The following is a 20,416-nucleotide window of genomic DNA, read 5'->3' on the forward strand; positions in this document are numbered from 1 at the left end:
TATATTCTTAGATTTTACTGTTGTAATCAGCTTATTTCATCTCCATCTTTGATTTTTACCTTGATTATGAGTATCTAAACCCATTAGGTAGGGTTGTAACCCAACACTAGTGTGAGTATTTAATGGGTCTTCAACTTTAAGGCTTAATTGTTTATGGGTTAGTGATATTTAGCTTGATTCATACTTTAATTGTAGAATTAGTGGTTGCAAACACTGATCCGTGCCTTTATGACTTACTCTTCTTCAGAAAAAGAGATAAAGTCTCGGAAAATTAGGCTAACAAGGAATTGGAGTGCATTCAAAAGATTGATAGCCCCAATTAAAGGGCTAAACCTAGAGATAGTAATACCCGACTTGAGCCAATTTTACTTGCATTGTTTGAACACCCAATTAGGCTTGAGAAAGCCAATTAGGGCAAATTAACTCAAACTACCAAGAGGTATAGAGTGAGTAATTATGTGTAAAGGTTATATCACAACCCCAAATATAACAAGCGTGTCCTAAATTTTAGATCCCATTAGATACTCACCTAGGTATAAATCACTTCCCTAGTGCTTTTTATCAATTGAGAAAACTCTTACAAAAACATTGTACTTAGATTATTTTCAATAATCAATAGCAGTAAACGTAGCATAGAAACAAATTCAAGCATGGTTAGAAGTGCAATTAAAAGCAACACACGTAGCTAGATTAGATAGAAACCCAACTCCTAACCAATATTAACTCCGTGTGAAAATTGATCCCGACATTTCGGGTAAAAGCTGCATCGACCACTCCTCGCCATTATATATTGATGTAGGGTTCGAGCCGATCAGGGGGTCGGAATCACCACCTCTTTATCTTTCCAATGGCAATCTTTCTTCACTTGCTCAAGGTCACCCTTAGTTATTGAGCATATATATCTTGACATTGGCTACTCAAAAGATGTGAAAAGCTTTGAAGATTTGCAGATAAACTTGAAGAACTCAAAGGGAATTTGAAGATTAGTACAAGAAAAATTCAAAGTAAAGTTTGAGGAAGTGAGAAGAAGACTTACTTAAGGGATTCACGGCGACGGTTCAAAGGCACTGGTGGTCGACCGTCAACTAACGCTCATTAATGATTTTGGGAACTGTACCGATGGGATATTTCGGTCCCTTCAGTCGCTTACGTCACGAGGATGATGTCATGATCGGTCGAGGTACAAAATAGAATGCTCAGTTCATTTTTTCTCATTACATTCCAAGAAACGAGGGCGTTATCAGTATACAGTTAAAATCGGGCCTAGCAGATTTTACTATTTGATCGAGATCAGAGAGTTGCATCGAGGGTCAGCCTCGTAGTGGAGCAGATCACAGTAACGAAGACAAGATATCTAGTTCAAGAATCGATTACCTGCTGAGATCAAGGCCGGCAACGATCGAGACCAAACAGGGTAGACTTCGAGCAAAGCACAATAACAGGAAAGCGAGATATCCGTGACCGATCGTAAATCATGGTGAGAATCTCGGAACAGAACAAATCAAAGGCGATCGTTTAGGATAATCATGGGATTTACTTCCATAATTAGAATTGTACCATAGATAGGATTCCTCTACTATATTAAGAGGATTCTAAATACTTTGTAAACATCTTACATTCACGCATATCAAAGCAATACAATACTTTCTAGCTTATATTCTTGTTCATTAGTTAGTTTGTTTCTTAACTATTTTTGGGCACTGATCAGTTTGAGGGCAATCAAGCTCGAGGGATGAATCACGTTGCAAGATTGGTTTGCTTCATCTAATTATTAATCTATACTGTTAATCTTTATGTTTATCAATTGGTATTAGGTAAAATCACGTATCCTTAAAACCACTTTATAAGTTTAATTGTTATCCAATTTTTACGGTAAATAATGACATTAATCTATAAATCCAAAAGCTGATGGATTACATTTATGGTATCTGAAAAGGACAAAGCTAATTGATTGAGCTCATGGTTCTCAACCCACTTCATTGACCACAAAGCAATATCCTTGGACGATTAGCAGCTAAATTGAGGTGAAAACAAATTCAGTCTCAATGTTTTGGGTCTCTGAGGCTCAATTTGTGTACATAAATAGAATAACCGGACATTGAAATGATGCTAATAAATTTTTGTTGTTTCAATGCAATCTCAAAATCGACAAGTACATTTCTGTCTAAACGATGTATATACCTAAAGTAAAGATAGCCTTTTCGATCAGTGGTGATAATTAAATGTAGCACTGAGTTTGGACATAGGCTAGTTTTGTTGTCAATTCTAAACGAAAGAAAATAAAATATTTTTCAACAGAATTTGGTACAATTTCATTTACTAGGCTAACCATGTGAATGGTAGAAACATGAACTTGATCATATCATAGAGTAGGATGATGTTGGGCATATTTCTATATGTTTTGATATTACTTTACCCATGTTTTAAATGCTTTTTGTTGCTATTTGGTGTTAAAAATGCCCAACATGGTTTAATTATTGGTTTTATAACTAATTGATATGTATGTGATGATTTAGGGTGTTTGGAGAGCAAACATATGAAGAAAGGATGCTCCAACTAGAGGAAAAGAGGGTGGATGCGTCGCATCCATCCTTGGAAAGAAGGTTACTTGGTGCACCCTTAGCACTGAAGTCGGACCATAGCAAAGATGAGATGGAGGAACAAAGGGTGGATTCATCAATCCCTGCATCAATCGCATGCGAAGCTGAGAAGCGGAGGACGAGATGGATGTGAAGCATCCACCCCAGCATCAATCCTTGAAGCAGATTCGGACTAGGATTAGGAGAACTTTGGCCCACGACTTTTGTATGCAATATATAAGCCAAAAACACCTCTTTTAGGTCATCTAACATATTGGGAAAGGAGAAAAAGCCACGACAAAGCTTGGGAACTACAGAAATTGTCTTGAGTTCTTACTTTTTCCTTCTTTTATTGATTTTTATGGGTTCTTGGGAATTACTTGAAATTGTTACTATGAGAATGCATGGCTAAGAACCCTATTGTTATAGGGTCATGGGTGAAACATGAATGTTAATGTTTAAAGTTTAATTTGACGAAGTTGATTTTATCATATTGGGTTGTTTATTTAATTCTATTTTTAATTATTCTGCTGAGTAGCTAACACTAAAATACTATCTACGAATCTAGAGTTGAACTCAAAAGTGGGAACTTTACATTGCATATAGAATTAAATAGAGCAAGTTCTTGAACTCCGGGCATCGGGGAACGGATTCGCAATTAGGATAAACATATACCTAATTGGCTTGCTTGGTTGAAATATAGAAAGTATAAATGCATTTTTGTTAATCTTAATTCCATAGACATATAGGCATTAAGTTAGCTTGAATAGGCGAGTAAGAATTCGACAAATTCTTATGAACAATATCAACCCTGTCAATCAATAATCCAGATAAATCAATTAGTCATTTTAAGCCAAGAACGCAACACGATTGTTAGCTAACTCGTGACCCTGGAATATTCTCTCCTGCTGATTGTTATTTGAAATTGCTATTTGTTCGGTTGATTTCTAGTTAATTCATTGCTTGATAGTTTTAGGTAGTGAATTAGTCACCTCTATATTTTGTGAAAAATATCTTGAATCGATAAGTTAATTGAGTTTGAACCAGTCAATAGTTAATCATAAGTTTTCATGGGAATGATACTCTACTCACTACTTTACTTGAGGATCGTGTATACTTGCGTGTGCATTTGTCCGCAACAAATTTTTGGCGTCGTTGTCGGGGACTTAAAAATTAGCTACTTGACTGAATTGAGCTTTCATTAGTTATTTATTCAAGTTTTAATTTTCGGTTTACCTTGTTTGTGTTAACACAGGCTCTTCTCTTGAATGCGGAGGAGTAGAAGCGCAAACAATCTCCTTCCTCTTGATCCTGAAATTGAACAAATACTTTAAACAGTGAGGAAGGAAGTCGAGCTAGAACTAAACTAGAAGGAGAGTTGGACATCATAGTTCAACCATAGCCAATATAGATGGCAGGTATTGAAGAGAGTGCGGTGATTGAAGCCGCAAGGCCCACTCTTGCTAATATGACTCAGGCTATTATGAAGCCTGAGATCACAGGGCATTTTGAACTCAAACAGTACATGGTATAGCTGATTCAGTCCATAGGGCAATATGTGGGTCTATCTCATGAAGATCCGCATAGGCACATTAAGAATTTCTTGGAAATTATAGATACTTACAATTATCCGAACGTTTCTAAGGACTATGTCAGGCTGACACTTTTCCCCTTTTCACTGCTTGGGGAAGCTAAGGAATGGTTGCAAAAGGAGCCCGCAAACTCAATCCACACTTGGGATGATCTAGCAAGGAAATTCTTAATCAAGTTTTTTTCCCACTAAGAAGACAAAGTCATTGAGGAGTCAGATTCTTGGGTTCGAACAACGGGATGGAGAGACACTTTGTCAAGCGTGGGAATGATACAAGAAGCTACTCAGAAACTACCAACATCATTGCCAGACTGATGAGGTATTGGGTCACACTTTTGTTGATGGTCTAGATGATACATCAAACATGAATCTTGAGTCAGCTTGTGGGGGTAGTTGCATGGATAGACCGTACAGTGGAATCCAACTCTTACTAAATAAATTCACTACTAATGATCATAATTGGCAAGGAGATAGGGATTCATGAAGGGCAATTAAACAGAAGGAAGCCAGGTTGATTGAGCTTGATGACGTTTCAGCCGTGAGAGCTGTTAGCAAAATTAGCAAATCAGATGAATAGAATGACAATGCAACAAATACAACAGATGCAACATGTACAACAAATGTCTATTTGTTGTGAACTATGTGGTGATAGTCATATAAGTGACATATGCACCACGAATTCTGAATCTGTATACTATGTGGGGGCAACAGAGCAAAGGTCTAATGAATCAGAACACACAATATGGGAACACTTACAATCCAAATTGGAAGAATCATCCCAAATTCTCATGGGGTGGAAATCAGTCGCATCAAAATTGTTATAGACCCCAAGGAAATTTCAATCAACATCAGAACCCACCCCAACAAATAGAAGAGAGTACAAATGACTTGCTGAAGAAGTTGTTGCTTGACAATCAACATCTCAGGACCGATTTTAGAAACCTTGAGAGGCAAATGGGGCAGTTAGTAGCAAATCAAAATACTAGACCTGTTGGAGCTCTCCCGAGTGATACTAAGCCTAATACTAAGTCTCAAGTCAATGCGGTTACCTTGAGAAATGGAAGAGAATTAGAAGAAGTTCCAGAGAAAAAGAAGTATATAGCTAGACCTAAAGGAGAATTAGTTCCTAAACCCGTTGAGGAGAATAAGAAAGAAAAGCCAGAAATTGTGATAAGGCCACCACCTCCATTTTCACAAAGACTTCAAAAGCAAAAAGATGATGCTATATACAAGAAATTCTTAGATATTTTGAGCCAAGTGCATGTGAATTTGCCATTGGTGTAAATTTTGTAGGAAGTGCCTAAGTATGCAAGGTATCTTAGGGATATTTTGACAAACAAGCGAAGATATACAGAGTTTGAAACAGCTGCACTTACTGAAGAGTGCAGTGCTAGAGTTCAAAGTAAACCTCCTCCTAAGTTGAAGGATCCTGGGTGTTTCACAATTCCTCTGTCTCTCAAAAAACAAGATGTTGGTAGAGCCCTATCTGATTTAGGGGCTAGTATAAATCTGATGCCATCCTCTTTGTTCAAGCAACTCGGATTGGGGTGCTTAAACCTACTATAATCACTTTACAGTTGGCTGATAGATCACTAGTTATGCTAGAAGGAATTATTGAGGATGTGTTAGTTTGAGTGGGAAAGTTTGTTCTTCCTGTTGATTTTATTGTTCTTGATTATGAGGCAGATGAGGAAGTACCTATTATTATGGGGCGACCATTCTTAGCTACCGGTGGAGCACTTATTAATGTTAGGGAAGGAAAGTTAAAGATGAGAGTTCGCGATGAGAAAATCACTTTTAATGTGTACAAGACACTTAATATCCCTAAGCATTATGAGGACTTGTGCATGACTACTGTGGTAGAACTGACGCGGATAAAACAAAGTCCTTATGCGAATTGTAGTAATTCGGATGGGACAACTGAATTAGAAGAGGTGGTGTTGCAAGCTGAGTGTGTAAGGATGATTGAGAAAAGATCCAGAGATGAAAGAAGAGACCTTCTGAGAGTGTGTAAAAAGGCTAGGCTTAATGGGAGAAAGAAGAAGATAAAGCGCCTAGCATGAACAGAGTAGCAGTGTCGTGCCGCAATGTTAAATTAGGCGCTTGTTGGGAGGCAACCCATCTTTACTGTTTTCTTTTGCTTTTTTTTCTTTATTATTATTGTAGTATTTGTTTTTGTTTTATAGGATTATAAGAATAGGAACCGCAGCCATTGGAAGTGTGCAAAAGTGAGCTAGTCGGTTGGAACTAGTGTGAGGTACCCACACAAAGGACGAAGCCTGGGGGAAGTCTGAGTACCTCATGAGCTGCTATTGCTTTGGCCTTTGGACTACCGGGGAGTCTCTTTTACCCTCTTGTTATTTATAGTGTGCATTGAGGACATTGCACAATTTTAAGTGTGGGGTGAGGAGATTGTTTGGGTGAGTTTCTGTGCTAGCGTAGCTTAGTACTCGTTATTATTGTAGAGTTGATAGTTTATATGAGTCCACCAAACTATAGAGTACCTGGTCCTATATGCGATGATGCTGAGAATGCTGTAAAAACTGAAAGTAAAGAAGACAAGGGATTTTTATGTGGAAAAATCCCACACAAGGGGATTAAAAAACCACGACCTACTCTTGTAGGCTTTTAACTTCACTAACTTTCAATCTCCCTATTACAAGCCACTTTGCAAAAACCTTATTTTAAAGACTTCAACAAACTTGTGATGCACCCACCACAAGCCACTCTATAACTATCCTAGTTATAAAGGCTTTAAGCTTATGACTATTCCTAGTCACAACATAAACTCGGAAGTTTACGAATTTTGGTTTGTTCCTAAGACAATCTTCTAAGAAAGCAAACTAGGAAATACAATGAAGAGCAAATAACAAGATTACAACTCAACTACGGATGTACATAAACTCATTAAGAAACTGATCCTTAGTGGAGTCGTCTTCTTATTCTTGACACCAGTGACTTCAATGACGAATGAATACTATTGTTGCTTGAGAGAATACCATTGAATGCACACAAATGGTGTGTCTTACACCAGGTTGTTTTATCACAAAAGATATCACAATAGATAGTGATGTCAACTCTTTGGTGCACACTTCTTCCTAATGAGAAGTGACTGTTGTACTATCTCTACAGCCACTTCTGTGCAGTCACGTTCCAGCTGGATAGTCGGCTTGTACTTCTGTCAGAACACACCAATGGACCAGGTCCTAGTTGTGTTCCTCTTCTGTGACAGTTGCTTTGGATATAGTCATTGTCTTGTGCTTGTGCCGGAGACCCCTGAGGGACTAAGTCACCAGGTCCCTGTTGAATTTCCTCCCTGTGGTCGTTCATTCATTTGCTGATTTTAAGACTTCGACCAGGTCACATAAAATGTATACCCTGTGGGCTAAGGTTCTCTGTCTGGTTCTTCACAACAAGTTTGTTAGATTATCAAAACATACGAAGCATAAGGCCATGACATTGAAAACCCATCAATTTTCTCCTTTTTGATGATGACAAGCTTAGGCATGGATAGTATTTGTTTAGAGCCAAAATAACCAAACAAGATACCAGAACTACACATAGTTCCCCCTTAATCTCAGATCTCTTTATAAGATACTAGAACTACACATAGTTCCCCCTTAATCTCAGATCTCCTTTTCCGTTTGATTTCCCCATTACACATAGTTCCCCCTTAATGTCAGATATCTTTTTCTTTTTGATTTCCCATTAATTCCATGAACTGATTGGTTCCCCCTTAATCTCAGAGCTTCCCCACTCACACCCATGAAATATTCTTCCCCCTTTTGGCATCATTAAAAAGAGCACAAGCAGGTAATCAACATAAAGAAGTTTTACACAGCTAGCTTACGCCATATATGTGCACACAACATAACAGAAAATAGAAGCCAGAGGAACACAGCAGTGTAGACGCAAAAATAAGAGCTATTTTATTGATGTTTACATTAGATTGAGTAAGTCAGGAGCAGTAATGGATAATATCAACATGCCATCACACAAAAACAAAAGCAAACAAAAATAAAATAGCAGCCATAGAAGATTAAAGCAAAAATAGATGGTCACTAAGAGGATCCTAGGGGACACTAGAGGAAGAAGGCTTGGAAGAAGAGACAACAATGGTTTTGAGAACCAGGTCCAGTTGAGCATTTGTAAACAGTTGTTCTTCAAGTAATTGTGCCCAAAGTCTATCATTTTCCTTTGTTAGTCGTACAACTTCTTTATTAATAGAATCAGGCCCTTTAGCTGCTTGACTGAGCTAAGTCTCCAGTATGGCATTTCGAGCCCTCAACCTTCTGATCTCTTCAGAAGCTACATTATGAGCGTTGATCAGCTGAGAAATGGTCAAGATACTTCCACCAACTCTTTCTATACATTTACATTCTTCTAAAGTGGTCTTAAAGAAGGTTTGCTTGCGTGTGCCTACTCTGGGATTCCACAAGGGGACCTTGTAGAATCTGAATACCTGAGTGAGGAAAAAGCCATATGGTAACTCATGATTCCCACCTTTAAAGGTTGCCACCTTTTTCATATGATCTACTATGATTGCTGGCAAATTGATTGGGATAAACTCATCAAGTTCCATTAAGACCATATCCGATTTTGTAGCAATAGGTTGCCTCTCAGAATGAGGTAAGAGCACCTTATTGACCAGTTCAAAGAGAAGTTGATACTCAAGAAGCAATACCTTTTTATGCACATGTTCCCCTTGTTGAATAGCTTGCTCCTTCATGATGGCTCTCCTGAAGTTTACACCACAAACACCCTTAATTGAGGACATACCTTCACACGGAATTTTGAGAACCTTTCCAAATGTTGAATCATCGAGTACAATTTCTACACTATTTACGAGCGCACAAATATAATCCCCCTCGATAGTGAAAAGAGATGCGTAAAAAGTTTGTACTGCATCTTCATACACCAGAGGCATTCTCCCTTCAAACAACTGTTCCCATTGTTGAAATTCCACAATCTCCAACATTTGTCTCATGCATGCCATCTCCGAAATTGCTGAATCAAATGTACGACCCCATAACACTTTTTGAGTTCTTAATCTCTACTGCCAAAGACCACCATCACAGAGCATGGACCTCAGTACACCAGGTTCTTTAATAGTTTCCCATTTTTGCTCGCTAGACCCTTCAACAAACTTTATTTTCCAACTTGCTATCCCAATAGTATTGTCCTCAGACACGGCTAGCTCAGTTTGGCTCCGTTTAAACTTGTTGTTGTCCTTCAGGGATAACCCTTTCTGTTCCTCACTACTTTCATCGAAGGCCTTTTTCATAGACTTTTGAGCCATCATAGATTGTTGTACTAAGGAACCAGGTTCCCTTGGAGCATCTTTGTCAATCCAATTTACCGACACACTCTTATTAATGACAAAATCCTTTGGATTCATTTTCCTCTTTTCCTTGTTTTGACACTTCTCTTACTTTTCTATAATGTGGATTCAAAAATCTCTTGCTACTGTGACCTGATAGTGGGTGATTTAGAGGAAGACTCTACGAGTTTAGAGTGATTAGGAAGTGCAGGAGTGGGTTTGCATGGAGGAGAATCAGGTTCATCAGAAGGTTTTTCTGAGAATATCTCATGAGCCAAGGACTCGAGGAGTGTTGTGGTTTTTACATCTCCTAAGAATGGAATTTCTTCCCCCTGGTACTCAGACGAGAGATATGCTCCTTCATTCATCAGACTCTCAGCAGCTATAGCCATGATGTTATGCACTGCTTCTTTTTCTGGTGACTCTTTGAGAGTCACTAAGTCCAACATGGAGGAGTTCAGATACTGATCAGGATCATCCTCAGGGGCTTCTAACACTTGAGGAGTAAAACCTCCTGAGTGTTTTTTGATAAGATCATTGGAGTGACAAGACATAGGGTTTTCAAAATGATGGTAAATAGGGTTTATCAGAAAAGGGAATACTGTAGGAATTGAGGAGGATCCAAGAGTGGGTAAGGTAGTAGAAGGCGTGAAATAGTGATGCTTTGGGGATGATTTCAAGGATAATAAGGAAGTGGGAGCAGTGTTAATGGTGGGAGAAGGAGACGATTGTTCGATCGCTATTACAGGAGTACTTGGTAGGCGAGTAGAGTTAGAGAAAGAGATGACGAGAAGATCTCAGCTATACAAAGGAAATGAAGGTTCATGACTTGTCGTGAGAGAGAAAGAAAGTTTTATTGGAAGAAGTGCTAATGATGAGAAGAGAGAGAGAAACAGGTTCTGAATAGTTCTAAAAACGGTGATAGGTTTTTGGGAAAGTGTTGTCGTGCAGAGGGGATGAAGGGATTTGATAGACAACACATGACATGTAGACTTTGAAAAGTTGGATGATGTGGCAGTTGAGTTAATTTTGTTAAACACAAAAAAAAAATTGTTTTGAGAAGGCATGTAGAATAAGCACATTACTACTAACCTAATGTACAAGAACATGATGCCGGATCAATCATTTTTGAAAAAGATTTTTAGCAGCTCCTCCCTCGTAGTTCAGAACTGTACCTCCCTCGAGTTCTTCATTAGACTCTTATGACCCTATCTTCACCTTGTCTGATCCAGAATATTCTCTACTCAAGGCTTTGATACAGATATCTGGAATTTGGTCTTCTATTCTGCAAGACTTTCCACAGATCAACCCTTTCTTCATATTGACCCGCAGAAGATAATCTCACCCTTCAATGTGCTTGGTCCTCTTGTTTTGAGATTCTTCTTCAGTTATTGACGAGGCCATTGAGTTTTGCTTATTTGTCTCCCACATAATGAGGCATGAGTCATGACAAGTGAACCGTTCCAGAAGTGCTTTTCCTTTCCACAGAAAAACCTGCATAGTTAACATCATCATATCCAACGGGATTAAAAACACTGTCACCTGAGGGGTAACACAGGACCAGGTCCTGAGCTCCCTTAAGGTATCTCAAATTTCTATGGGCAGCCTTCAAGTAGGATTCCTACGGACTTACACTTTGGATTCTATTCAGGAGTGGAGATATAGAAGGGACTAAAGAAAAAGATTTTTTTTAAAATACTTATCTAACTCTAGTATAAAAGAAAGTGATTGAATTGTCACGCAGATGGGAGCCTTTGTGTTTCCAATTTGAGACTGAAGTTTGATTGGTAGGGGAGATTTGGAGGTTAATCTAAATTCCCCACACTTTGTGTTTTGTTGCTTGTGGAGTGCCATGAGCTACATCTCTACTTTTCCTTCAGCTTCAGTGGTAGTATATGATGTACCAGGTTCCTTATAAGACATGGAGGATGATGTTGCATTGTCTTTCGCCAGTCTCCTTCATCTTACTCATTTTATCAACCTCCTTATTTGATGCCTCAGATATTTCCCAGGGACTAGAGTTGGTTCAGCATATTGATCATCATCGTTTCTTCCTTGGCTAAAGGAGGTGACTTGTTGAATACCCCATGAGCACGTCCTTCCAATGAGTGTACCCTGTGTTGGAGACTTTGAGGCCTTGATTTGTGGAGAGTACCCCAGAAAGATTCCTTCGCTCGTATTTTGCATTGAACTTCCTAAGTTGATCCTTCCTGTTGTCGAGAACATGGCATTTTCAGTCAAGATGGTTCTTAGATGAGTTGTCTTTTAGTAAAGAGGGAATTTTCTTCCGTCTGGCAGCTCATGGTGGGTTTTGATTCAGGAGGGACCTAATCAGACACCTGTTCACCAAGTAGAAAGCAATATTTACTACTTTTTGCCAAAATTTCTTGGCGATTCCATAGTCGATGAGCATTGTCCATGCCGCATTTTCTAGTTCTGTTCTTTCCTTCGGCAATACCATTTTGTTGTGGTGTCCTTGGTGTTGAGAAATTGTACGTGATCCATTCTTTTCTTTTTTTGTTTTTGCTTGAATCCTTTTGGCAAGAACCATTAACGCCTCGAGAGTCTCCTCTTGTTTGGTGAACCCATGTCCAGGTGACTCTTGAGTTTGGCAGACCACGGATCAGGTCCTGCTGAGTTAATTTATTTGGAGATGAGAAGCTTGTATATATCAATCCTTCATGCCAAGGTTCCGACTTCACCCATCTTATACCACTAGCTTGTGGAGATTCATAGTTAATCGGAGTGGATATTCTTGTTTCCTTTGTCCACTGAGACCACTTGGCCAGTTATCAGATTGGTGACTGTACTTTTCAGGCCATTCAAATAGTACACGTTCCCACTTGAGTGCCAAAAGAACCTTTCCAACTTTTCATTCACTGAGAATGTACCCTCTACTTCCTTTTTAAGGATACATTCCCTTCCTACAGGGCTTTCAGTGAGAAGAGATACATGATGTTTTCAGTTGCGTGCTTTTAAGCATCCATAGTCCATAGTCCATCGCAGTCCACTTCCTCTCACTGTTCCCTGCTCATGCAAATCAAGGGTTAGATTTAGGAACCTAAACTAGTTTGGGTCCCTTGTTATGATAGAAAGGATAAATGAGGGCTTTCCTAGTCCATGAATGCAACACCCGCTTCTTGTGAGTGGTACTTGGTCCTTTGTTAGTAGTCACTTTATCAGTAAACACTTTGTTTTTCTGAGCAGACTGAACCCTGGCCTGGCAATTTTCTTTAAAATGCTCATTGTTCCCATAGTGGATACATAGCCAGTTATCAGGTACAGTGACATACTTACTGTGAGGGTTGTAAGGAGTTTTCTCCCTTTTGAACCCGATGCCCTGCCTATTACCACTATTGTTAAGATACATGGTAGTGACAGCATCTAAGGACCAGGTCCACTTTAGAGATTTCTCAAGATCAATTCTTACTTTCTCCAATTCAGCTTGAAGTTGCTGATTCTTCTCGAGTTCACTACAGAGATTGGTTTTTACAATAATTAACTCCTTTTCAAGCATGATGTAAGTCTCACTGGCTACTTCTTTCTCTTTTCCAAGACTCACATTCATATGTTCTCCATTGATTCCCTCAATGGTTTCCTCTAGATTGGTGCATATTACTAATAGGTCATCCCTTTCTTCTTCAGTAATGGCAATTTTTTCTTCTAAGGTGTGTTTCTCATTGCTAAGACCTTCTATTGTTTCTTTTAGACCAACAACTACTACCATCATATCGTCTCTCTCATTTTCCACACTAGTTATTCTTTTATTCAAGGCTTCCTTTTCTTTTTCAAGATTAGCTATGGTCTCATTTAAGTCCACTACACGGACCACTAGATCATCTCTAGATTGTCCAGCCTCTTCTAGTTCTATGGTCAAGATCTCCTTATCATTTACAAGGCTATAATAGGCAACAATTAGGACATTAGCTAATGACCTTAGCTTCTTAGAAGAGTAGGATTTCAATTTCTCTGAACATCCCTAAAGTTTACCTCATCGTCTTCATCTTCTTCATCATCATCAGACTGAGCCATCAGCACGAATAGTGAATCATACTTCGTTGCTTCAGTTTTCACTGCCATCATGGAACTGTTTTCTGCATCTGGTTCCCTTTCGGATTCACTAGAGAAGTCTCCCCAAGCAGCAAGAGCCTACTTAACAATATTGTCAGCAGCAATTTTCGATTGAATCGTTTATCTGGAACCAAGTTCCTTTTTGCTGCTTTGTCAGGATTTTGCTTGTATTGCTCCTATTTCGCGAGTGGGCAGTCTATGATGAAATGCCCTGACTTTCCACATCTGTGATAGCGATCGTTGTTCCTTGTTTTACTTGAACTACCCCACTTTGGTATGCCACCATTTCTTCGAACCATCTTTTGAAATCTCTTAGTAAGATAGGCCATGTCATTATCTTCATCACTTGAGTCGTTGCTTTCAGCATTGAGTACCAGGTTCTTTTCCTTCTTGGGCTCTTTTCTTTCACTGTCTTTCTTTCTTTTCATCTCGTATGTCTTCAGATTACCAATCAACTCATCCATGGTCAGAGTTTGTAGATCTTTAGTTTCAGTGATGGAATTTACCTTAATTTCCCAAGAACCAGGTAGAACACTGAGGATTTTCCTTACAAGCTTGTTTCTGGGAATGACATCTCCAAGTGAATGAAGCTCATTTATGATGGATTTGAATCTGGTGTGCATATCTTGTATAGACTCATCATCCTTCATCCGAAAGAGCTCATATTCAGTGGCGAGCATGTCGATATTGGATTGTTTGACCTGAGTAGTTCCTTTATGTGCGGTTTGTAGAGCTTCCCAAATTTCTTTGGCAGTATCACAAGTTGAGACTCTATTGTACTCATCAGGTCCTGTGCTACACATCAAGATTTTCTTGGCACGATAGTTCTTTTCTACAACTTTTCTGTCAATGTCATTGTACTCTTTTCTACCTTTCGGCACCATTGGTCCTATTTCTTCAAGCTTTTCCATGGGAACATGTGGACCATCACAAATGATGTCCCACAGTTCTGAATCTTCTGACATCATAAAATCATGCACACGGGTCTTCCACCAGCCATGGTACTGACCATAGAATCTAGGAGGTATGTAGGTTGATTGTCCTTCCTCAAAGTTGGGTGGAGCAACCATTGAGATCCTTTCTAGGTGTTAACATTTTAGAAAGAACCTGCTCTGATACCAAATGATAGTTTATATGAGTCCACCAAACTATAGAGTACCTGGTCCTATATGAGATGATGCTGAGAATGCTGTAAAAACTGAAAGTAAAGAAGACAAGGGATTTTTACATGGAAAAATCCCACACAAGGGGATCAAGAAACCATGACCTACTATTGTAGGCTTTTAACTTCACTAACTTGAAATTTCCCTATTACAAGCCACTTTGCAAAAACCCTATTGCAAAGGCTTCAACTAACATTTGATGCACCCACCATAAGTCACTCTATAACTATCCTAGTTACAAAGGCTTTAAACTTATGACTATCCCTAGTCATAACATAAACTCTCAAGTTTACGAATTTTGGTTTGTTCCTAAGATAAAGCTTCTAAGAAAGCAAATTAGGAAATACAATGAAGAGAAAATAACAAGATTACCACTCAACTATGGATGTACATAAACTCATTAAGAAACTGATCCTTAGTGGAGTCGTTTTCTTGTTCTTGACACACCAGTGACTTCAATATCGGATGAATATTGTTGTTGCTTGAGAGAATATCACTGAATGCACACAAATGGTGTGTCTTGAACCAGGTTGTTTTATCACAATAGATAGTGATGTCAACTCTTTGGTGCACACTTCTTCCCAATGAGAGTGACTGTTGTACTATCTGTACAGCCACTTTGTGCAGTTGCGTTCCAACTGGATAGTCGGCTTGTACTTCTGTCAGAATACACCAACGGACTAGGTCCTAGTTGTGTTCCTCTTCTGTGACAGTTGCTAGATGGTCACTTTCTGCTGCTACATTCCAGCTGTACATTTGACTTGTACTTCTGTCAGAGAACCCTGAGGGACCATGTCACTGTTGTGTTTCTCTTTATAATGTTTGTGTACAGTCATTGTCTTGTGCTTGTGTCGGAGACCCCTGAGGGACCAAGTCACCAGGTCCCTATTGAATTTCCTCCCCGTGGTCATTCATTCATTTGCTGATTTTCAGACTTTGACAAGGTAACATGAAATGTATACCCTTTGGGCCAAGGTTCTCTATCTGGTTCTTCATAACAAGTTTGTTAGATCATCAAAACATATGAAGCATAAGGCCATGACATTGAAAACCCATCAAGAGTTTTTGTTTAAAAAAAAATAAAATAGAAAATTGGACATTTCCCGACGATGGATCTCCTAGACAGCTTTCTTGAGGGATTAAGGTCCTCAGAAAAGCACAAAAAGATTTTTTTAACCTTGAGTAGTTAGTAAATGTAATCTATAAGGAAATAATCCTCCTTGGTTTTTCTTTGGCCATCGGTTTTTGTCCAAGGGATGAATTTTTTAACCAAGTATTAGTTTTTCTTTTTAGAGTAGTGTAGCATGTAAAGACTCATACTAAATTTAGCATATTCTGTGACTTGTTTGATATTAACAGAGTTAGACCTGAGCATGTGGATTATAACTTTCTCCATGAGTTTGTGAGGACTATTTTTGCCTTTAAAAGTTGAATAGCTTCTTCGTGACGCTTAGGCTCATTGTCTTGTCTCCTGTACTAAATGTTGTGTTGTGTGCATTAGAAATTTGGACTTAACTCAGTACTTGCTTTGATTGAAAATTGAAATGTAGTCATCCTAAGTGAATCATGTGCCAATGCGTGGTGAGATTTTTTGTATTAGTCTCGTATTGTACATTTATGTCTAGAACTTGCACGGTATGTGAGTTGAAGAGAAATCCTAGGTTCTACTCGGCTTGAAATATGATTTTAGGCCTTCTTTGTTCCTTTTGAACTCTAATGCTACCAAAAATAAAATCTATCCCTAGTTAACCCTTTTGAGCCTATATACTTTTATTTTATACCCATATTACAAGCCTATAGCCTTTTTATTCTCAGTTGACATTGTTTTGATCATTTTACCTCTTAAAGCACTTTGATTGTGAGATGAGCGCTAGAAGAAGTAAGAAGGAACTAAGTGTGGGGTTGCTTTTGAATGGAACCAATGAAAGGAACAAAGGTTCACTTATTTTGTAAAATAATACACCACTAGCGGAAATTGAAAAAAAAAATAGTTGGGAAAAAAGAGAGAATAATCTGGGGGGGGGAGAGAAAATAGAGATGAATAAATTGTTGTTTTATTCTTGCTAATGGGTATGGATTAAAGTAGTGCTTAAAGAAGAAGGGAATAATTTTGAGTTTAATATTGTTTATGAAAGTGAAGTGGATTGAAGAATTTGTGCTTAAAGTTGATTATGTGATGTGTTAAAGTGCTTAGGAGGTTCCACACCTCCTTTTTACTACCCCGGAAGGGTATAAGGGAATTTTTTAAAATTTAAGTGACAATCAAATCGGGATTATTTATTTAAAATTCAGAGTCGCCACTTGAGATAGTTTATGGTGTCCCAAGTCACCGGTTTTAAATCCCGAATCAAGGAAAGTTGACTCTTATTTATGGTCCGCGAACACAAAAATTCAGGTGAGGAATTCTGTTAACCCAGGAGAAGGTGTTAGGCATTCCCGGGTTCCGTAGTTCTAGCACAGACGCTTAACTATTAATATTTGGCCTATTTATATGATTTATTACATATTTTAAACCTATTGTGCATTTTTAACTTTATAACCGCTTTTCGATTTATGGAATTTATTTGAACGAGTCACGATCTCGTACACTCGTTAATTTTATACATATTGTGAATCACGTCATATGAAATGCACCCGCGATTTACAACATGTTTATTTTATTATTATTAAAAATTGTGGTCGAGTCACATGAAATGCGCACTCGAATTTGGATTCGTTTGTTTTGAACATATTGTGAATCGCATCACATGAAATGCACCCGCGGTGTACAACATGTTCATTATTATCAATATTCAAAGTTATGGCCGGGTTACATGAAACGCACACCCGAATTTGGATTTATGTATCATGACTATGCCACGGGAACCGTACTCATAGTCACAATGATTTCTTTAATCGCGCCTAAAACAAGCTATGAATGTTCATAATTATTTATCTTCCTAAGTTTAAGATTTGTTGTGAAGTGTGATCTCATGGATTATTTCTGAAAATATGTAGATTGAATTTCCTATTTTACCAAAGTTGGATTAGGTCGCCACCTAATGAGCTGCCGACATTGAATCAGAATATGAAATGAGATTTGAGAATCCTAATTCAAGATGAAACAAAGAAGTTAAAACATGAAAATATCTACAAGAAAAAGTAGACAAATGCACTATAGAAAAAAATGAATTAGTTGCACCATCTCAAAATAATTGTATCAAAACAATAGGTATTTAAAATGGGCTTCTCATAACTTTACGTAATCTTTTATTATTATCAAATCAAATATGCAAGCCTATTTCAATATAAGGCAACCAAATTCCAATTACAAATCTACTTGCCTCATTTTTCTGTTCAACCAAGAATCAACACAAATCCTCTTTAACAACAATTAAATTTTAAAAGATCAATCAGAAAAGAAACTCTCCATTTCTATTCACTAAAAAAAGTAAAAATCCACCAAGAGAGTTTGCTTGGACTATGAAGAAACTGGAATTTGCAAGCAGCGACTGTGGAAAGAGACACAAGGTAACAACCAATATGTAATCATTTATGACAAAGGCAGATGCAGTTCATATTCAAAGCACAATTAATTAAACCTCTTCATCACAAAAAAAATAATAAAATAATTCTATTAAACACGGGATAGGACAACTACAATTAATTCAAATTTGCTGATCAAGTGAAATCACAATAGAACTAAATCAGTGGTGACAACAATATAATTTAGCCATGAAGGACATATAACTTTATTTCAGCAACAATCATTTTAGAATAGACACAATTCACTAAATCTACACGCGATTACAAAATTAGAAGTTAAGGAATACCTAGAAAGGGATAAATCAAAGGAGAAAAGTGATGAAGAAACTGTATTGAGTTCAGCACAATTAACAACGGTTTTACAGTTCAAAAAAACCTTTGAAATCCCAGAGAATATCCACCCAATGTGCTGGGGTTTTGTAATAGCTTTTGTAATACCTTTTCCTTATGCTGTTTTTCTTCTACTTTCAAGTTTTTCCGATTCCAGATCTGAAAACTTTTGAAGGAGTCAATTTCTCTTTTTTTTTTGTTGTGTGCGTGTGTGTTATCAGTGAGTGAGACGAGAAAGGAGAAGGGGATGGCTAGGTTTTTTTCTAGGTGTCCCACGGCTGAAACTATCCAATTAAGGTCCCTCCTAGGTCTAGGTCTAGGTCTTTATTTATGGGAAGGGGTCTAGGGTTAAGGATGGGGTAATGGGCTAAGGTTATTTGGGTTAAAGGTAATTGAGCTTGGATTTAGGGAATTGAGTGGGCCATGTCTTTTTTTGGGTTTAAATTTAGGATAAGAAGACCAAATAATACAATGTATCGATAAAGTGTAAAAATCATTCTTAATTAAAAATAAACTAATATAAAACTAAATACTATAAGTGAAACTAATTTTTTTTTTGTATTTTCAAATATTATAATATTATAAATATAAATATGCTAATTGACTTTAACCTAAAGATAAAAAAATATTTTTTATAATTTTTATTTTTTGTGATAAAAATAAAGTAAAAGAGTCAACATATTGATAAAATATTTTATAAATATGCTAATTGACTTTAACCGAAAAGTTTTCAGACAAAGAACGACGAGACAGGTTTTTTGACCCAACCCTTATTTAGAGAGACCAAAAAGTAAGAGAACGGAGAATGTGACCGAGCCCTGATATCTGAGCTGCCTACATATCCTTGGCTATAAAGGAATCATGCCACGTGTAGTTCAGAAGTAGGAAGAGTGATGGAGTGCCGAGGTGGAGAGCCAATTGAGTTTCTGTTCTGTCGAGGTTCCGGTCCGCGATCCTATTATTACATCAAAAACCAAACAAAATGAAAAAGACTAACTAAGCCTGTCAATTATGAGTTACAAGATTCCTATCTATAAGTCTTCTAAAGCTTGATCTTGAGTCTTGAATGGTTCTTCATGCAGACTTTAGAATTGAACTTTGACGCTTGCTAGCTGCAGGTGCTAGTTCATTCTTCTTCAGCTTTTTCGGATCAAGATCGGACATGTAGTGCTTGTGACCTCAGCCATATATTGAGCAGCTCACATCTTTCATCAACTTCTGCATTTGGATTCACTTCTTTCTTTTCTTCTTTTTTTTATTCTGGATTGTGACTAACTTCTATTGATCATCTCGGACTATTGACTTGAATTCTTCTCGCGAGCTTCTTTTGTTGCTGACTTGAATTGCATTCTGAAGTGAATTCCCTTATTTTCCAGATGGGCGCCTCATTGCCAAAACTTAAAATGTCTTCCTTTGAAACTTGAACTGTTTTCCCTTGTTCTCCAGGTGGGTGCCTTATTGCTGAAACTTGAACTGTCTTCCTTTAAAACTTGAACTGCTTTCCCTTGAAACTTGAACTATTTTTCCTTGTTCTCCAGGTGGGCGCCTAATTGCCGAACTCGAACTGTCTTTCTTCGAAATTGCTTTCCCTTGAACTTGAACTGTCTTCCTTTGAAACTTGAACTGCTTTCCCTTGAAATTTGAACTGTCTTCCCTTGTTTTCCAGGTGGACGCCTGATTAATGAAACTTTCTGTGTTCCCTTGTTTTCCATGTGGGTACCTACAATCAAAACAAACAAAACAAATGAAACTTTCTGCCCTAGTTTGCACTAGGAAGATTTGTGAGTTGTTAGCAAAATTGTAAACCACTTATACTATTGATGCAATAATGAGAGTG

Source organism: Nicotiana tabacum, chromosome 10, assembly GCF_000715075.1.
Source record: "Nicotiana tabacum cultivar K326 chromosome 10, ASM71507v2, whole genome shotgun sequence".
Lineage (NCBI taxonomy): Eukaryota > Viridiplantae > Streptophyta > Magnoliopsida > Solanales > Solanaceae > Nicotiana > Nicotiana tabacum.